The sequence below is a fragment of the Manis javanica genome, chromosome 8 (assembly GCF_040802235.1).
Source record: "Manis javanica isolate MJ-LG chromosome 8, MJ_LKY, whole genome shotgun sequence".
NCBI classification, from domain to species: domain Eukaryota; kingdom Metazoa; phylum Chordata; class Mammalia; order Pholidota; family Manidae; genus Manis; species Manis javanica.
The window spans coordinates 89,733,839-89,753,332 of NC_133163.1; the positions used below are offsets into that span (position 1 = coordinate 89,733,839).

General features: G+C 41.4%; 1 long non-coding RNA gene across 2 annotated transcripts in view; it reads right to left on the minus strand.

Annotated features, from left to right (window-relative positions):
* The window catches only part of LOC118972442 (uncharacterized), a 100,726-nt gene extending 81,507 nt beyond the window's left edge, over nt 1-19,219 (minus strand). For both annotated transcript variants that reach the window (XR_005061421.2, XR_012120903.1), the window contains exons 1-2: nt 19,082-19,219; nt 18,402-18,553 (exon numbers count right to left, since the gene is read on the minus strand). This is a non-coding gene — a long non-coding RNA (uncharacterized lncRNA). The remainder of the gene's footprint in view (nt 1-18,401; nt 18,554-19,081) is intronic.
* Between the last annotated feature and the right edge of the window lie 275 nt (nt 19,220-19,494).

The following is a 19,494-nucleotide window of genomic DNA, read 5'->3' on the forward strand; positions in this document are numbered from 1 at the left end:
GGACCTGAATAGACATTTGTCTCTAAAGAAGATGTACAGATGGCCAACAGGGTCATGAAAAGGTGTTCAACCTCACTAATCATCAGGGAAATGTAAATCAAAACCACAATGAGATAGTCACTCTGACAGGCGCAAGGGGATATCACCAAAAAGACAACAGACAAGTGCTGGCAAGGAGGTGGAGAGAAAGGAACCTTGTGCACTAAATGCAAACTGGTGCGGCCGCTATGGAAAGTGATATGGAGGTTCCTCAGAATATTAAAAATAGATATACCATATGATCCAGAAATTCCACTTTTGAGTATTTATCTGAAGGAAATGAAATCACTATCTCAGAGAGGTATCTGCACTCACATGTTCACTGTAGCATTATTCACAATAGTCAAGATACAGAAGCATCCTAAGTGTCCATCAACAGATACATTTATACAGTAGAACATTACTCTGTCATGAAAAAGGAAGGGAAACTTGCCATTTGCAAAAATGGATGGACTTTGAGGGTATTATGCTAAATGAAATAAGTCAAAGAGAAAGAAAAATACTATATGATCCCACTTATATGTGGAATCTAAAAAAAAACTAAACTCATAGAAAAGAAGAGATTGATGGTTGCCAGAGGCAGGGGGTAGAGGATGGAGAAATAAGGGAAGGAGTTCCAAAGTTACAAATTTCCAGTTATTAGATAAATAACTTCTGGGTATATAATAGCACGGTAACAATAGTTAATACTGTGTTGTGTATTTGAGAGTTGCTAAGAGATCACAAGAAAAAGATATATGTAACTATGTGCAGCGAAGGATGTTAACTTACTGTGGTAATCATTTCAATATATATCTAAAATTGCATATACATATAGAGAGAGAGTGCTAATCAAGTTGTACACCTTAAATTTACATTACATGTCAATTATATCTCAATAAAAATGGAAAAAATTAATAAAGGTAATATGGCTTCAAAAAAGAAGGAAAGAAAGAAAAGCTTTTCTACCTCTTGCCACCTCGAGAGAGGAGGCCCTTTCTACTGTGCCTGAGAAGAGCTCCCTACAGGTGGGGAAAGGAGAACCCAGTTAAGGTCTCCTCTTCCCAGGTGGCACACACCCCTTCCCTTGTTGCACTGCTTCGGGGTGACTGGTATACTCAGAGAAGGAGGGAGAAGGTGGTAGGTTGTGTGACTGTCAATGCCCCCGGCAGCATCCATCAGTTGCTAAGTCCAGAGAAGCCGGCCCGGTGGGAGAAGGCCTGCATCCATCAGTATGACCTGAAGAGAAGGCAGAACCAAGACCAGACCTTCACTAAATATCGATGTGTATTTTAATTCTCTCCCAAGTTTCCTTTTTGGCATCCTCTGCCTTATTTTTTCCATCCTTCATGAAGGAATCCCCAGACTGCTTATTAAGCACTTCACCCACGCTGCCCAGGCCAGCACTCTCTCAGTCTAGACCTCCTGATACTAAAACGTACTCTCTGTGCCTTTCATTTTACCACAGGAAAAGTGGTCAGTGTTAGAAAGAAGCTGATAGAAACACTTCCCTGAGCAACTATTGGGTGAAAGAGGAAGTCAAATTTGCAGTTTTTAAGAAAAAATTATGATATTAACAAAGCTACATATCAAAATACATAGTGTGCAGCCAAAAGTTATTTAGAGAAAAACTGTGGTTTTATAAGTGCCTTAAATATTAAATAAGAAATAATGAAAAATAGTAAGCTGAGCAGAAAATAGGAGAAAAATTAATAACAACCTTAGGAAAGAGAAAAGGAATATAATTATAGCTAAGAAAGATAGTATTATAAGGGAATACTGCATTTAAAAGTGTCAATGAATTAGAAAATTTTCTAGAACACTTATATGGAAAAAATGACTCTTTGAAATAGATTCAATTAATCTCCTAATTGAAACTAGAAAGAAAAAAAAAGACAAAAAGAATACCATAAAAAAAATCACCACCTCTAAATGTATATAATTCCTAAGTTTCTTGGATTGTTTAAGAGAATTCAAAAAATGGAAAGCTTTTTAATTAATTTTAGTAAGTTGATAGAAACATAATTGAAAACCTGATGAAGTCAGCCCCCAACCCCCAACACGCACAGACACCTTACACATACTATTTGAATATCACTTAGGATGTACAAAGGTCATAAATACAATGCCTGTCAATTTGATCCAGCCAAGTACTAAAAGAATAATTCAAAATGGCCAAGTAAGTTTCATTCCCAGAATACAAGAATCTGTTTGTACTAGGAATCGTATTAGAATAATTGACTAAAAGATCAAAGGAAAACAGATGACCATCTCAACAGATGCTTAAAGGATATTTGACAAAATGAAACTGTCATTCCTTCATTTAAAAAAGAGTTAAGTTGGAAAAAACATTTTGTTTAAATGATAATGATTATATCTATTGACAACCAATAACCGGCTTTATACTTAAAGTTCAAAAAACAGCTGAGGCACTCACATCAAAGTCAGGAATAAGGTAACTATGTCTTCCACAACCACTACTATCCTACACTGTTATACAAGACAAACAGTTATTGTAAATGAAATATTAATATTTGCAAGGAGGAAATAAAATAAAGTTTTTAGCAAAAGATATGATTATTCATTTGGAACATTCATGAGAATCAACTGAAAGACCGTTAGACCAATGAGATGTCCTGAAAGTGGCCAGTTAAAAGATAGGACAAATGCTCTCCTTATAAAACTTACAAAAAACATAAAAAATAGTAATAGACTAGGAATAAATGCATCAAGAAATGTAAAGTACCTGTACTTAAAAAAACAGGAACTGTAAATTACTGAAGGAAATGAAAGGAGAGTTGAATACATGCATAAACATACAATACTCACAGATGGAAGAACTTAAGGTCACAACCATGCCAATTTATTTAAAGCTGAACTATCAATATTTACAATTCTATCCAAACCCCACCAAGGGTTTTTCTGTTGTTTTGAATTGCTCTTTGCCACTGCTGCTATTGTTATTACTGCATCTTAAAAATGAATAGGAAGTTCATTTGAAAAACATATGTGGTAACTGAGAAAATTATGAACAAAGAAGAGTAATGAGGGAGGGTTACACGTGGTATAATCTACAATTGTAATATTAGAACATGATGGTTGCACAAAGAGTGCGAAGTGCACAAAATTGTTAAAGATAATGTTTTAATTCTCAAGGAGATCCCATTCTTCTAAGGGAAATAGACATACAAATGAGTAAGCTTACTAAAATGCAATACTATTTCTAATAAAAATAAGAATACAAGATGCTCTAGGGATGCAGGAAGGGGTTTCCTACTCTCCCTCTGGAGGCTGGGACACCCTGAGGAATAGTTGCTGTGTAAGCTGCTCTACAGTGGGGCCTCCCGGGTGAAGGGTGGCAGGGCTCACCCAAGCACATGGAGGGGTCCGGGAGCATGTTCCTTTGAAGAAAGAACAGCAGGACTGTTGAGCTAGATCATGGCACCCATGGGTGACTCCAAAGGATATGGAGCTGGAAAAGGAATCTAAATTCATTAAAATTTAGATGGCTAAAATCTAGCTAGATTGTGAGGGATTTGAATATCTTTGGGATGCAGGGGCCCAGGGGTTTAATATATATATATATATATATTTTTTTTTTTTTTAATAAAATTTAGTTTCCCAAGCTTCACACTCAGATGTTGTGATCTGCTTTGCAGTTGATTCAGGGTCACAATCAGAGTTTGAAAACACTGTTGTAAGGACATGGGAAGCTACTGAAGCAAAGAGGTTGTGTGACTCTGGCTGTGTTTCGGGCAGCTGTACAGGTTCTGGAGGAAAAGACATCAGAAACAGAGAGGAACAATCCGGGGAGGCAAATGTGCTGGTCTAAGCTGGCACCACAAGTTAATGGCAGACCCACCTGGAGCATAGATCGCCCAACTCCCAATTCAGTGCTCCATATACGCACCAGACCCACTCATCCTGGGTGTCCAACCCATACCCACAAATGACATAGGAAGGGGATGAGCAAAACCCATCAGATTCAGTGTCATCCTAGGCAAGCAGGACCTAAGGGGGATTTCACAATATTGAGAAGACAGTATCTTTTCTCTTGTTTTTAAACTTCTTCAGTAAGTCAGGAATAAAACACTGAAAAGAAATAATTTCATTGCTGATATATTTGACATCCAGTTCCCTTGTCTAAATAAAAGATTATGGCATAAAACTATAGGACATGCAGGTAATATCATTGCTTTGGAAAGACAGAGGAGATAAAAAGGGGAGGGAGGAAGGGAGGAAGAGAAGGAAGGAAGAAAAAACAGGCTGCCTCTTTTAACATCTATCCCTTAATATTCAACATTTAAGAACTAAGCATTTCCCAAAATGGTCTTGATAGCAACAAATAAATGAGACCAGAGGAAATACAAGGACAGAGATCCCGAGGTGATCGTAGGCCGAGGCTTCAATTTGATGCCCCAGGCTCAGATTCTCATCTTGGCATGGCATTAATAACCCTACTATGAGGAAGTAAGGTTAGTGCCAAGCTCAGTCTAGAAAAAAAAAAGGAAACCTCAACATCACTTGAATCCCAGTGGCTGGGAGTCTAGACCTGTAATATCATGTGTCTGTAAGAATATTAAAGCTCAAGAACATAGGATACAAGGGGTTCTGAGTTGGCAGAGGTCAATGTTAATAATACTCGGTGGATGTGCTGTATGGGATATAATACTCGGGGATGTGCGGTATGGGATCAGACTCAGCTAATTCCTGCCTGCGCACTCTGTTTAGTAGGAGTCCTCAGGTCGCCTCACTGCCTCTCAGGGCTCTGCAATGCCAGAAACCACCAGTATTCTTCTGCACAGGGCCAACCATGCATACCATGCAACCAGGATGATTTCAGTGCAATTAATACTATCAAGGAAAACTGAACAATGTCCTTCCCGTTTCAAAAATCATTTCAAAATGCAGAACACCAGTCACACCAATGCACATCTTCCCATGTCCCCTCAAAGGCTCTGTATTTGGTCTCACCTTGACACTCCCTCCCCCACCACCCCACTGTGCTGGAGGCTCTTCAACATTTCTTCTCAGTGATGCAGTATAATATAAATGGGCAAAAAGAAATATGTGGGCCCAAATTCTGCCTCCACCACTCATGAGGGTGTAGTGTAATCTTGTTTTATGTAACCTCTTTATGCCGCAGTTTCCTCATTTATGGAGTAAAAACACCTACTGCATATGATTTTTTTTTCAAGGATCACATGTGATCTTATGCATGAACCATTTTCACGCCTGGCATCTGCTAAGAGCTCACCTTTCAGTATTATGAATATCAGTGAGTTTCAAATTCTAACAGCTGTAAGAATCATCTAGAGTTTGTTGAAAAGCAGATTGCCAGGTGTCGAACCCAAATACTCTGATTCATTAGGTACAAGAGGCCCAGGCATCGTCCTTTAGGGAAACTGTATCAGATGGTCCAGGTGGTCTATAGAGTACGGTCTGAAAAACCCTGCCACAAGTGTTGATTCCAACACAAACACCCCTCCACCTTTCCCACAGGGAAGCAGGTGGGCAGGTCAGCTCTCAGAAGCCCTCCGAGACCCCTAAAGTTTCCTGAAGTATGCTGATCGAAGGAGACAGCTTCCGATGTCAAGACAATTGTCAGGGAGGTAAGGGCTCCAAAACGGGTGGGATCTTTCCTCCGAAGCCCGCAGTGACCAGTTTCGTCCCCTCCCCCGTTTGGTTCTGTCGCTGCCGCCACCACCTGCCAGGAACCCAACTTAATCCCAACCTGTCCATTACGCTGGCATTTCAAGTCTCAGCAGAGAAGACACTTACTGCTTTCCCAGAGAGCAGCTGCCGAGGGCAGAGTGCTCTCCCCAGCCCCAATGTGCATTCCCGCGGGGTGTCAGACTCCATTAACACGGATCCCCTTGCGGAGGCCCTGCGGGAATGGGGAGAGTCTGTCTTTCATCTCCTAGGTTTGGTCTCTCCCCCAGATTAGACAGGTCCACAGAGTTTTATGCTCAGAATGTACCCCCCTCCCCCCATTTCAGAGCCCTAAGCAAAAGGGGGCAGAAAAGAGGACTGGCAAAAGGAACCCAGGGACAATTCAGAGTGGCCATGCAAAGAGGAGGCTCTGACAAGCGAGGAGCTGGGGGAGTGGCCCAGCCCGGAGCGGGACAGCCTTGTAAACAGCGCCTTTGCTGACTGGGGCCCTGCGCTTCCATCCCTTACACTCCTACAGAGCGGGAAATGCGGCCTCCCTGGGGACCTCTGAGTGAGGGGACCCACCTGGATCCCTGTCGCCTTCTGCTCTTTGCTGTGGTAGCAGCAGCCCCAGACTCGGCTTCCTGGCAGGAATTTATCTGTCCTACCCAGTGGGTAGGAACCATCGAGAGGTCCTGTGTGTGGATCCTGCCCCTGCCTCACTTCCATGGGTGACTTTAGTCGTATCCCTCATGTCCTCACTTGTTCGGTTAATGTGCCTGTGACCAAAGTGAGTCATGAAGTATTTCAGCAAAGCACATTAGAGCACACACACTTTTGCACATACATGGGGGTGGGTGGGGTGGAGGGCAGAACGGAGGATTTTTAAAAATTTTAACATTTTTGTTCATATTCTGATATTTCTATAAACTTGTGAGTGCTCTTAATAAGAAAAAATATTTTTTAAATTTAAAAAGAAATTGCTGTTTGAAAATAAGGTAACATAGGGGCTCTCTTGTCCCCTCCTGGCATGAGCCAGGAGCTCTGTCCTCTTACTGAATCTCTCAATAAAAGCCTCTCCCTAGCTCTCCTAAAAATAAAAAATAAAAAAAAAAGAAAGTTAAAATAACTTAGCACAATGATGAAGAACAGATTTTAGAATTACAGGTTCAATTATACCTGTCTCTGCTACTTACTAGCTGAGCATTTGGGGGCAAGTTATTTAAACTCTTTAGGGCGTCATGACCGCATCTAAAGAATGAAGACAATGTTAGCACCTATCTAGCAGGGTTATTGTAAGGAGTAAAGGATATAATCTATGTCAAATACTTATAAAACAAATCTCAATAAATTGCACTGGTTTTATTCACAGAAGCATGCCCCCTTCTGTATATGATACACCGGTCAGGTGGACACTCAGTCTTGCAGTCCGCAAAGTAGGATAACTCATCTGGTGTACCCACCACACACACACACACACACACACACACACTCTCTCTCTCTCTCTCTCTCTCTCTCTCTCTCTCTCTCTCTTCCCTGGGTTCTATCGCAGTGGCAGTACCCATGTGTAAGTGGGGTAAAGAAGCCAGGCGTGAAGTTTATTGAGAAAGCTGCATTTCACAGTCCAGTCCAGGGATTGGCCCCATGACCTTGGCCTCATTTAGTGCCTCATGCCATCAAGTAACAGCAGAGCAGATATTACAATCAGTAGTCACCTAGGATCTATGGCTGTGGAGGTGGGTCTTCTAATTCTACAGCCCTGGGAACCTCTGGAGATAGGAAGGGTTCCAAGTACTTTTAAAGGCTAGCAACCTTATCAGAAAGAGAGGTTATATACACACAAAGGCAGAAATAAAGTTTTTCAGCTCCCCTGCTTCTCCTCTGGTTTCTAAAGCTGAGTCCAAACTCTGTTAAGTGGGAAAAAATGAAGAGCTCCCTGATATTTCATTATCTCCAAAGCCCATCATTTTAAGTGCGAACGAGCAAATGAAAGGCTGGGGATTTGGAAATCTGCATTGTCATTGAAGTGCTGAATCCCAGGCTGCCTTGATATGAACCATGTCGCCTTTGACCTTTCCCATCTCACCTTTTTGCGCCTTACTACTCACCCTGGCCTTGGCTTTCTGCCTGTTGGATTGGCATGGCCCTGTCTTCCCTCTGCCCTAACCCAGCAGTGGCCTGGTCCCCAAATTTCCTGCCCCAAAATCCCTTCAAAATGTACCTGTCTTGAGTTCAGCTCCCACAGGCCCTGAACTCCTAAACGAGCCAGTTAATATCACCATACAGGTGGATTGATGCACTAACCCTCTCAGGTCTGGAATTACCTTTAAACAGAGTGGTTTAGAGGCAGTAGCTTCACCTAAAGGCCCAGGGGGTGGGGCCTGGGCAGGAGCGGGGATGGTGTAGAAGCTGCAGCAGGAATGGCAGTGCTTTCCCTCCTGCCCACCACCCTCCACAGTGATTGCTGTCTGCCCTATTTTTATTGTGATAGCTTCCTTCTTATCCCCAGCAGACTGTTACTAGAAGATAAGCAAAATAACCACTAAACCAACATAAGCTGGTTTTACTTTTGGTGGCTTCATTTTCAGTGGGTACTCTGCCCAATGTTCCTAACCTTTGTCGATTTTCCTACTCCAACTACAACTTGAGCAACTCTGATCATTGAACAAACTCCAGAGATCCCAGAGTGGTGGGACTTTGCCCTTCTTTCTCCCCTGCCTCCAGTACTTTTATTCTGATGGTCATTATGAAATTGGAAAATATTTAGGTTTGTTTTCCTGGAATCTTCTGTGTAACCAAATCTTCAGGTATGCGGGAGATCAAGGCCCTCGAGGAAGTCCACATAAACATATTCTCCAAAGAGGAACATCAACTTCCTATCCTTAACTCTGAGCAGAATTCTCTTCCCTTTAATAGACAAAGTCCATCCCTTCTGTCAGGATGTTTCCTGAATCTTCCAGAAGAAGACTAAACCCAGCATATGCTGACTCATTAGTGAGTCAAGCACCATAGCTGGAAGATGATGCTCATCTGTGAGGTGACAACATATAGAGAGTAAAAAAAGTCCTGATTAATAGTAATGAAATGAAATCCTCATTAATGTATTTTCTCTTCATTTATCAATAACCAAGCATTCATCTCCTTTGACAACAAAAGCATATAGTAGCACTTCTCAGCCAGTCTCACCCAGGAGAGGTTTCTGGAATACTTTAATTATGTAACCAGAAAATATCTTTCTTTTCACTCCCCTTTTTTCAAGAAACCATGTAAAAAAAAACAGTGTTTGACTACTGTGAACATTAAGGCAATTCAGGAAGGAGTGGTAATGGGCATTTCTAGGCTTCTGAGCTATGGTAAGTTCTGGATAACTCATTCTGAGCCTTCTGACCATTTGATCTAGCAAATGACTTGCACAAAGTCCACAGGGTCATATTAGACCAAAGCTAAGCATTTGTTAAGATGCCTAAAAGTCTAAATACGATTAGGAGAGAAATCTTTAATTTCTTTAAACCTCTGACCAATACCCTCCTTCTCTGTAGTTTTCTCATTTTACAGACATATTATTAGCTCAGACTCCGTTTGTTGTGAATGGCAGAACACCCTAAATAACATAAAAGTTAATTTATGTTTCACTGAAGAGACCCAGGGCTGGTCGGGTTCTCCACGGAGCCAGAGACCCAAGTCCCTACTGTATCACTGCTCCTCGGGGGCCTGGCCTCAAGCTGCTGACCCCAGATGGCAGCTGGCACACCCCAGGCAGCAGGATAGAGGAAAGAATAATCGGAGATGGAAGCAAAGGGCTTCCGCATGGTCTCTTAAGTTTACCAGAAGCTTCCATGTGACATTACTGCTTATATCCCCATGAACAGAATTTAGTAATATGGCCAAACCTAGATACAAGGGAGTCTTGGAAGGAGATCAGCATTCTGAAGACTGTGTGACCAGTCACAAGTCAGAGATTCTCTCACCATGGAAAAAGGAGGGGGTAGGTACCAGAAGATTGTCAGATGCCTCTTTCCCATTACTTATTATTATAGTATTCAAATCATAAAGAATTTCAGATTAAGAGACGAGGCTGGTTAAAATGCTGGCAGTAGATCAAAGGAGCCAGTGACACATTCCATGTAAAGAAAGAGTGGGACAGAACAAGAAAAACACAACTAAAGCAGAGGGAAGGGCACAGCATGAGAGGATGAACAAAACTGAGAGTGAAATTAAGAATTATTTAAACTACCAGATACCAAACCCTAAAGCCACAGCAATTAAAAGTTTGATAACAGTATAGAAAAAGACAAATCAATGGAACAGAACAGATTCCAGAAAGATTGTCAAGAGTATATGTGAAGAAAGATAGGTTATTCACTAAGTAAATTTGAAGACAAAGGTCTATCAATTTAGGAAAAAATAAATCACCTCCTTTCCTACCCAGGGAGCTCTAGAAATAGTACCCAACAAAAGGCTTAAGTGTGAATGCTTTTTGGAAAATGCAATTCCAGGAGAGTACGAGGGGGAAAAAGAGAAGTTAGAGAAGAGTGGGGGGCCAACACAAGGTGCTGGGGTTCTGAGCTGGCATAGACAGACACAGACAGTCACACAGCCACGCAGGACATCCTGACACAGCACCTAGAAAATACCACCTCTGAACTGTCCATTAGAGGAACAAACACAGCCAACAACTGCTGATTTCCTTCTGTCTCCTGTTTGCCACTGGCCACAGCGCTCACTGATTTCTTATTGATATCCCATCAGATATCATAGTTTTCACTGAGGCATTCCCAATCACATATGACTTTATAAGCAGGGCAATGAGTTGCTCTCAAAACATGTTTCTTTAGGGATTCATTGTGGAGTTTGATTGGCAGTTTCAGAAAAATAAAGTCATTTGTATTCAATTTTCCCTTCAATAGCAATGGCTAACTGACCAAATAAAGTTAGAGATGTTAGAATTCATTTCAAATGCCTGAGGACCCAGCCCTTTGCCTTTAATATCATGAAAATGCACCAATAAATGCCTCTGGGTACTCTTTTTCATAGTAATTTTCCCTTCATCCCAGAAGTTGGGGAAGGGAGGGGAAAAGGATCCTCTCAGGCAGGATCACCCCCACTTTCTACGGAGAAACCCAGCTTCAGATCAAAACTATCCGGCATCCATTGCTTCTGGGACAACAGGAGTGTGGAGGGTCTTCTGCCAAGCTCCAGGCCCCAGACACCACTGAACCCCTTGGTGAGATTCTAAAGGCACCCAGGCTGGACAGGCTTGCCTTCCAATTCTGGTCATGACTGACAGAAGGAAAATAACTAGAAGAGCCAGAAATATGAGATAATGTAACACTTCTGAAAGCTATTAGTTGGGTTTGATTTCTATATGAGACAGAAGGCAGAATTCTACTTGATTTATACCTTTTACCTAAATCCCTAGATCAAAATAATAATGGCCAAGAATTCCCTGTAGGTCTCTACCACTAGAATAGGAGCTCAGAAGGCAGAGATTTTCATCTCTTTTGTTGGCTGATTTATCCCAAGTGCCCAGAATAGAAGTGCTGTGTAAGTGCTCAATAAATATTTAACAAACAAATGCAATCTGTGGCAAGATACTCTTTTCCCACCTCAGACCGTGAATGAACAAAAGAAGGACACTAGTACATTGCTATTTTTATATCTAGTTACTTTTTTTGTGAGTTTGGGGCTACTTCCCCAGCAAAATTCTCCATTTGGAAAAAGGAGAAATCCATTGAGTTGAGCCAAGACTCTCACATATTTCTTAGTTTTTCATTTGTTAAGATTTGGAAAAGCATCTCATGATTACTTTTTTACTTGAAAGTTTTAACGTTTGTCCTTACATTTTAACTGGCCCTGTTTAAGTGCAAAACACAGTTTACATTTTCTTAAGCAAGGAAAAGAAACTAATTCTGGCTAACTTGGAGGGGAAAAAAAGGAAATCTATTGAAAGAACACAAGGTAGCCTAATTAAAGGGAAAATTAAATAATGAGACTCAGGAAAGAATGGGAATTAAGGTAGCTCTGGGCATAAAAGCAACAGAAAATAACGGACAGCATTTCAGGGCAAACCTGCTTGGAGACTTGGCTGCCATCACACTGTTCCATATTTGAATTCCAAGCAGAAAGGCTCTAGAAGGGTGAAGCCCCTTAAAAGACTCCCACCAATGTGGTACATATAATGGGAAATTCACATCCCAAAGCAGAGGACTATTACTAACATGCAGGGGAATAGACTCTGAGCAGGCAAAAACTGATGTCCTTTACAACAGCCTTCACCAACCTGGTGACCTCACCAGTATATAACCTACAATTAAGCAGCAAATCTCATCCTTAACTTGCGCTGCTCAAAGGAAAGGACGCAGCTGCCCTGATAACAACTGGGAAAAGTTTAAGGAGTCCAGAGATGAAAGCAGTCCATGCTGCAAAATGCATATACTTCTTAAGGTTAGTGCTGCGTCCTGGAAGTGCTCCCTGACCTGTGCAATGAGGAGCTCAGAAATGGAAAAGTAAAACACCCAACAGCAAAAGGCTTTGTTTTAAGAATGGAATTGACAATAGAAGTAGACTCATGTATTTCCCAGCCATGGGCTTTTCCTGACACTTAGTATCTTTACTTAGTGTCTTTGGTATTTTCAAAATATAGGAAGCTCCTGCCTCTCACTGAGGCAAGGAACTATAAGCACAGCTGTGAGAGCTGAAACCATGCAAAGTGATCTGAATAATCAATGAGAAAAATTACAATTATTCCATGGCCTTTAAAAATTTCTGTCAAGACCTTAAAAACTCTCTATTAGTTATATAGAGGGAAATGAAAAAGTAGTAAAACCAATGTGTATTTGGTACACCTTAATTTACAAATTAGCAACAGTGAGAACTGAAATATTTTCTTTCTTTGTTAGAAAGTTTATCGACAGGAGTTTGAACTGGGCTTGCTTTCTTTTTCTCATAGCATAACTATGAAGTGAGCATTTTTCCTATGTCATGGCAAAGAGTCATACTTTCCTCAATTTGAGTTCACTTCCAACATTTAGTCCTTTGTGCTTTCAATGTTGTGAAATATCTCCGAGAGTTCCTTTAACGTGAAGATTTTTTTTTGCTGGCGTCACTTCCTCTGGGGCATCTTAATCCTTTTTGTCTCAAATACATTCCTCCTTTGTTTACACGCTCATCTTCAGTAAGTTCCTCTGGCTGCATTTCTGTAGTATCTTAGCAGCAGAGTCAATGGTTCTACAATCAGCTATTTCATCTGTAGCTCCATTATATTTGAGTTGAATTTTCACTTCCAGCATTATCAAAGTTTGTTCTTTGATGTATTATCTTTATTGGCCAATTTGCTTTCAATTATCCATTTCTGTAAAATGTCACTTTATGACCAAGTGACATGGAGGCAACATGATTGGTCAATTATAAAGTGTATCTATTATTTACACAGTAATTTATAGACTAAAGAGGCAGCAACAAAGTTTGTACTGTATACAATTATAATTACTATGCCATGGTATCTGAAATTTGAAACGTGTTGTTGGGGGACTGGGTAATTTAAGTCAACCATACATGTCAGAACCATGCAAAGGTGAGGATGGCCTATATTGTAAAACATTCTGCTAGAAGCCTTTTAGCAGGTCCTAAAATCTAGTGTGACATCTTTGTTACCCTATTTTAGGCGAATTCTTGGCTGGGAGACCAAATATCATGTCCTATCACTATTTGCTTATAATTGTAAAAAAGAGAATAGCTTATATTTGACAACGGCGCTGGAATTATCTAATACATTTTATTTATTATCTAATATCTAATATTATCTAATAAAATTATCCAATCAATCCTCTGCCAAATATGTTGGATTTTGATATGCCCATTTATTTTGTCTGCCATGAAATGAGATAAGCTTTTGCTTATATCAGTAAAGTTGGAACTAGTGAAATAGTACTCATCCTTCCAGACCCAACTCAAATGTGACCTCCCCATGAGCCTTTCCTAGCCTCACCAGAGTTAAGCGTACACCCCTCAAGGTCCTGGTGACACCCCATCTAGACCTGTGTCATGCTCTCCCTACATCACACTGTCACTTGGGAGCAGATGGGGAGCTCTGGAAGGACAAACATTTCTTCTTGATCATCTTTATATCCCTTGTACCTAGCACAGTGTCCATTCTATATGAGATGCACAAATGTTTCTTAAATAAACATCTCCATTCCTTTTTTTATGTTTTTTAATTTTTCTAAATTAAATAAGCAAGCCCCCCCAGGATGGGATTCTAATAGAAAGGCCCTGCAGGAACAGTAGTCAGGAGATCCAGCTTGAAGTCCTGGATTTTCCCTCCAGGAGCACCAGAACCAGTTCTAGCTTTTGGAGGGCACTTTGTGTGCAATGGTCAGAATGAGTTGAGAAAAGCCCCCAAACAGGGGATAACTCAAAACAACCTATTTTCTGCATTTGGCCTCTGTTGACTCATACTGACTTTAGAATTTGCAGCATTCTGAATCTATAATTGGTAACACATGGGGTGAAAGTTGTGAAAAAAACATATCAATCATATGGTTCAGTGTGTAAATCTGAGGAAAATGCCTTTTAAATGAAATTGAGACAAACATCCATCTTGCTCCTCTTACAAAGTCAAAGTACAGAATGTTCCATATGGACTAATCAAACTTTATAGCACTACTATGCAACTTTGTACATTTCCTAACAACATGTCCCTCCCAGAGCTGTTGCTTGTTGGAAACTTGTCACTGACAGAACAGTCAATGATTTCTATACTGTGTGGAATAAAATGTAAATGCCACATGGTACATTCAACTGGGCTCATGGGAAAACATGAAACAACATACATACATTCCTCATTATGCCTTTGTCTTACCAACACAAACATAAACAGACATAAATCAGAATCCAGTGCAAGAAAGGATTTGGCTCATTGGTCACATTACCCAAAATTCATTCCATTCAATTGCTTCTTTTATCTGAAGATCTCCACAAAAATTTGATAAACATCATCTGATGGAAGGAATTAATATTGTCATTTTACAAAACACATAGAGAAGGGTCTTGACCCAGTTGCACAATGGAACTAAGAACAGAATCAGCTCTCTGGAACTCAAAATTTTATTGTGACGTAAAAGCTGTAAGAGAGAATCACAAAGGGCTGCCAAGGTCTATAAGGATGTGTTGGGGCTCAGCAGATAGTCAGGGGCAGTGTGTACGCATATGCAGGCGCATGCACGGAGATGGAGGAGGAGGTAGACACTTCTGTAATGCACACTGAGATTACAGCCTCACAGAGGTATAGGGATGGCAGGGCAGACGTGTGTGAGTGGGGGATGCAGTCATCCAAGCCAAACTGAGAGATAAAGGGATCCAAGCCAAACTGAGAGATAAAGGGGAAGTGGCAGGATTCATAGCTGGCCAAAGTCAACTAGTATTATGATGAGCTTCAAATGTCTCATCTCACGGATAGAGTCGAGGTTTGACCGTATAAACAACAAGACTTAACTTCTCCAGATTTTGAAGGGGAAGTTGTATTAAGGCTTTCTTACTTTAAAAAACACCACTCTGAAGCAAGAGAGCATGCTCTTTGTAGTTTCTTGTTTGGGTTTGGATTTGGGCTGTTTTTGGCAGAGACTGTTGCAGTTCTGCCCTGCTGCCCTGTACCCATAGACCTAACCACTCGGCTCACAGACACACACTCAAGGAGCAACCTGGTAGAAACATAGAAACATCAGTGGAAATGACTTTATACTAGTTGTAAAACAGTATTATCCAATGGTGCTTTATAGATGGAGCAAAAAGGACCCAGGGACCCATCTACCCTGCTAATTTCCACTTGCCAGTAGAAAGATCTCAAAGATCAAAAAATTCAAAAAAAATAAAGGAATGAAAAAAATCAAAATGGTAATATAATAATTACACTACAGCAAGACAATTAATAAACATACATCCATAAAGCTGTGAATATAATCACCAATACAAGAGCAACAATTGAAAACCAGGACCAACTAATTCAATACATCACTGATAATGTACTGATAACAAGGTGTCCTTTCAAAACTGGAAATTTCAACTCTTTGTGGCAGGCCCAGCAGAACTTTGCAAAATGTCAAGTGTCCCAAGGCAACAAGAATTCTTATATAATAGTGTTTTGAATGGTAAATATCAATAGTCCCTAACAGCTTTATTAATGTGTTATTAGTAAAGCAGCCCTGAGACATAGGTAAAAAACAAGAGAGTTCTAGTACACAACACTCGCTGACAAGTTCAGAAGAAAATTTTTGTATCTCTGTTATTAACCCATCAGGAGGACTGGCACAAACATGAATGGGCCTTTAACCAACTGAGGCAAAGGGCTCTCAGCAGCCTCCCCAAGACCACATGACAGGACTGAAAATTTGCAGATGCTAGTGACTAGCTCTCAACACTGGGACTTCAGGCCAACCCTTGCACTGAGCCCTGGGGTACTCAGTTTAAATCCCAGCCAGTTTTTTGCCTTGTGTCCACTCTGAGTTGTTCATGGTTGTCCTCTAGTGTCTTCCGGAAGGGACGGATTGTACCCACAAGCCCCCTGCGCTGTGCACCCTGGGCCCAAAGAGATCATGAGGGTGAAATGGAAAGTCACCAAGAATCTCTTCAGGAAATGTGATACTCAAACTGCCTTAAGAAACACTCAGTGCCTTTCTTTCTAGACAAGTAGGGACTGAAAGCTCCTCAGAATCTTGCTTCGGTTTCTTGTTTTACTGGTGATCGTTTCAGTTGAGTGTGGAATTTGTTACATCATCCGATCATCAATACCAAGCAAGATTTCATTTTTTTTTTCAACTTGTTTTTGAATCAAGTCCTCTCAATGAAAAGTTCATCTAGATAATATTCCTTGTACCTAGCACAGTGCCCATTCTGTATTAGATGCACAAATATTTCTTGAATAAAGAAACATCACAATTCCTTTTTTTATGTTTTTAAAAATTTTTCTAAATTAAATAAGCATGTCCCCCAGGATGGGATTCTAATAGAAAGACCCTAAAGAAATAGAAGTCAGGAGATTCAGTTTGAAGTCCTGGCATTTCCATCCAAGAGCACCAGAACCCAGTTCTAGATTTTGGAGGGTACCTTGTGTGTGACGGACAGTTTTTTATGCAATATGCTACAGCCACGGAGGGAACCCAGAAATAACCTGGGGAGTGAGGCTGCCCATCATCCTCTGGCGCACAGAGCTCATGGTAACAGCAATGGGGGCCCTGAGCCTCATGACACTAACAATGTGTAGGCACCCTTCCAAGCCACTAATTATTGCTACACCCATCCTAATGGTCTCAACACCAAACAGGGTTCCCTGATAACCTGGAGCTTGCGTCTCAGAAATAATTCATGCAGCTTCTCATGTGGGGGTGAGGGTGACTGGGGGCTCAGTGTATAGGGTGGTAGTCAAAAGCCTGGGCTCCAGATCCAAATGGCCCAGGTTTAAATTATCCTCCCGTGGTGTGATCAAGGCCACACTTAACCCATCTGTGCCTCATGCTCTTCAACCCTAAAATAAAGTACCAACCTGGGGTTAATGTGAGGGTTAAATGTGTGTTGAAAAGATTAAAGTGCTTGACACAGGCCTGGCACTGAGTGAGTGCTCAGTGCACATGAACTACCTTGGTGGTGATGATAAAGAGTGCACGGCAGCTGACGTTCCATTGCCAGGTCCCACTACCTAATTAGTCTCCTCCAGACCCAACACCCAGAACCATGGCAGATGTGCGCCAGTGAGGGACAAGGCCACTCACCACTGCGCTGAACTGCTCACTACAAAAGCAGAAACATGCTAGAAAAAAACGTTTTTTTCTAGCATGTTTTTTTCTAGCATGTTTGTTGCCTTTTACCACTGAGAGAGCAGAAGGCGTACGGAAGACATGTGAGTCAGAAAGCATGTACTCACGCTTTCTTTCCGCTCATAACCCACTCACTCAACAACCCACCAACACACACATATTCCTGTACCTCCACCCAGGAATATGCCAGCTCTGCCCATAAGATGAAGGTTTCCAAACTCCAGCCGTCCAGTTTGATCAGGAAGCAAAGGATGGTTCTCCTCCACCCACAATTTGCCAGACCCAAAGGCAAAGGAGTAGACTCCGCTCCCAGGAATGAGGGGTAGCAGGCGCTCTCATACCCATCAAGCTTCCCACTGAAAAGAGCTATGACAAACATTTCATTAGTTACCTAGGAAGCATGCAGCCACATTAAAGTAGCATATTTTTCTGGAGACACCCTCAACACTATCTCCCATCCCACAACAGGAAAGGACATCCCTCCTGCGAACGTGACTTTGACCCTGATCTGCTCCTGATGAACACTGCCTGAGGCTGGCTCTCCCAGCCCTCCCAGATATGTGTGTGTGTGTGTATGCATGCGTGAGCGCATGCACATGTTTGCACATGCATGTGTACATGGAGGTGGGAGGAACAGTTCATTCTCAGTTTGTTCTGCTCATCTCTGATCTCCATAACTACCTAATATCCCAGAGGAGGAAATGGAGTTCCAGAGAAGGTAAGTAACTAGCACAAGGTCACAAAGCCTAAAGTAACCCAGGTAGCTTGGGGCTAAACCCTTTGTTCTCTTCATCCTGAAGGGTTTCATCCCCTGTCCAGAAATGAAGAAAGAGTAAAAGCAGAAGGCATCAATTCATAAAAATGCTTAAAAGACTGCTGCTATAAAGCCTGATGGACCCAAATGGTTGGTTTCCCTTTACTCACTGAACTGCTAGCAGAGAAGACAGACGTGGAGATGCGACCAAGTTTCGGAAGTCTTCCAGCAGCTTATCAGATCTCAGCCAAACACCATGAGTCCTGATCTGCATTGTTTTTCCCAACGAGGTAACGCCAAAATATTTGTTCCCAGCTTCATTCTGAGAAGACAAATTTGTCCACTTCAACACAATTGCCCTTTCCCAAGATTTACCTCTTTCTCTAGACTCCTGAGTCATACCTTAGGGCTGAATCTTGCACCCTGAAATGGCCATGTTCTTCCCACTGCCTGTTCGCACCAAGGGTTTGGCTAAATCAGTGGAACATGCAGTAGTAGAATGTCCCCTTGTGACCTCCAGCTCCCTGCTTGGCTCTGAAATAAGCTCTGCTTCAGCCAAGAGCTACTATTTTTTTCTTTTTCTTTGCTTTTATAAATGTGTTTTTAAATTTACATGTAGTAAAATTCACTCTTTTCCTGTACAGTTAGTTCTGTGAGTTTTGACAGTTGCCTAGAGTCATGAAACCACCACCAGAACCAGGATACAGAGTGGTTCCTTTGCACCTCAAAGACTCCCTGGTGATGCCCATTTGTGCCCAGACCCTCCCTTCACTCTTAGGCCCTTACAACTACCACCTGTCCTCTGTTCCTATAATTGTACCTGCCCCAGATGCCACGTAAATGGACTCACACAATGTGCAGCATTTTGAGTCTGGCTTCTTTTCACTTAACCAAAGCAGTAGAGATTCATCCAAGCCTTCATCCAATCGCATCGTGATTCTGAAATCAGGATAATAACGAGATCTACTGGCAGATCTTGTTATTTGATGGATCAATGAAGTGGCACATATATTGCTATATTACATTTTTTATGTCAAAAACTATATTTCAACAAAAGAATTCTCCTTTGCAATCTTACATACATTGCTTTCAATTTTAAAAAATATTTTTCTGAGAAGAGCACTATGGGTTTTTCTAACTGCTAAAGGGCATTAAAAATGTTCAATTTCAGCAATGTAAGGATTTATTCACCTCCATCCCTCACCGCTGGGCCTCTTAATCTCCGCTGGTAGGGTGCAACCTACCCCAGACTCTCAGTACAAA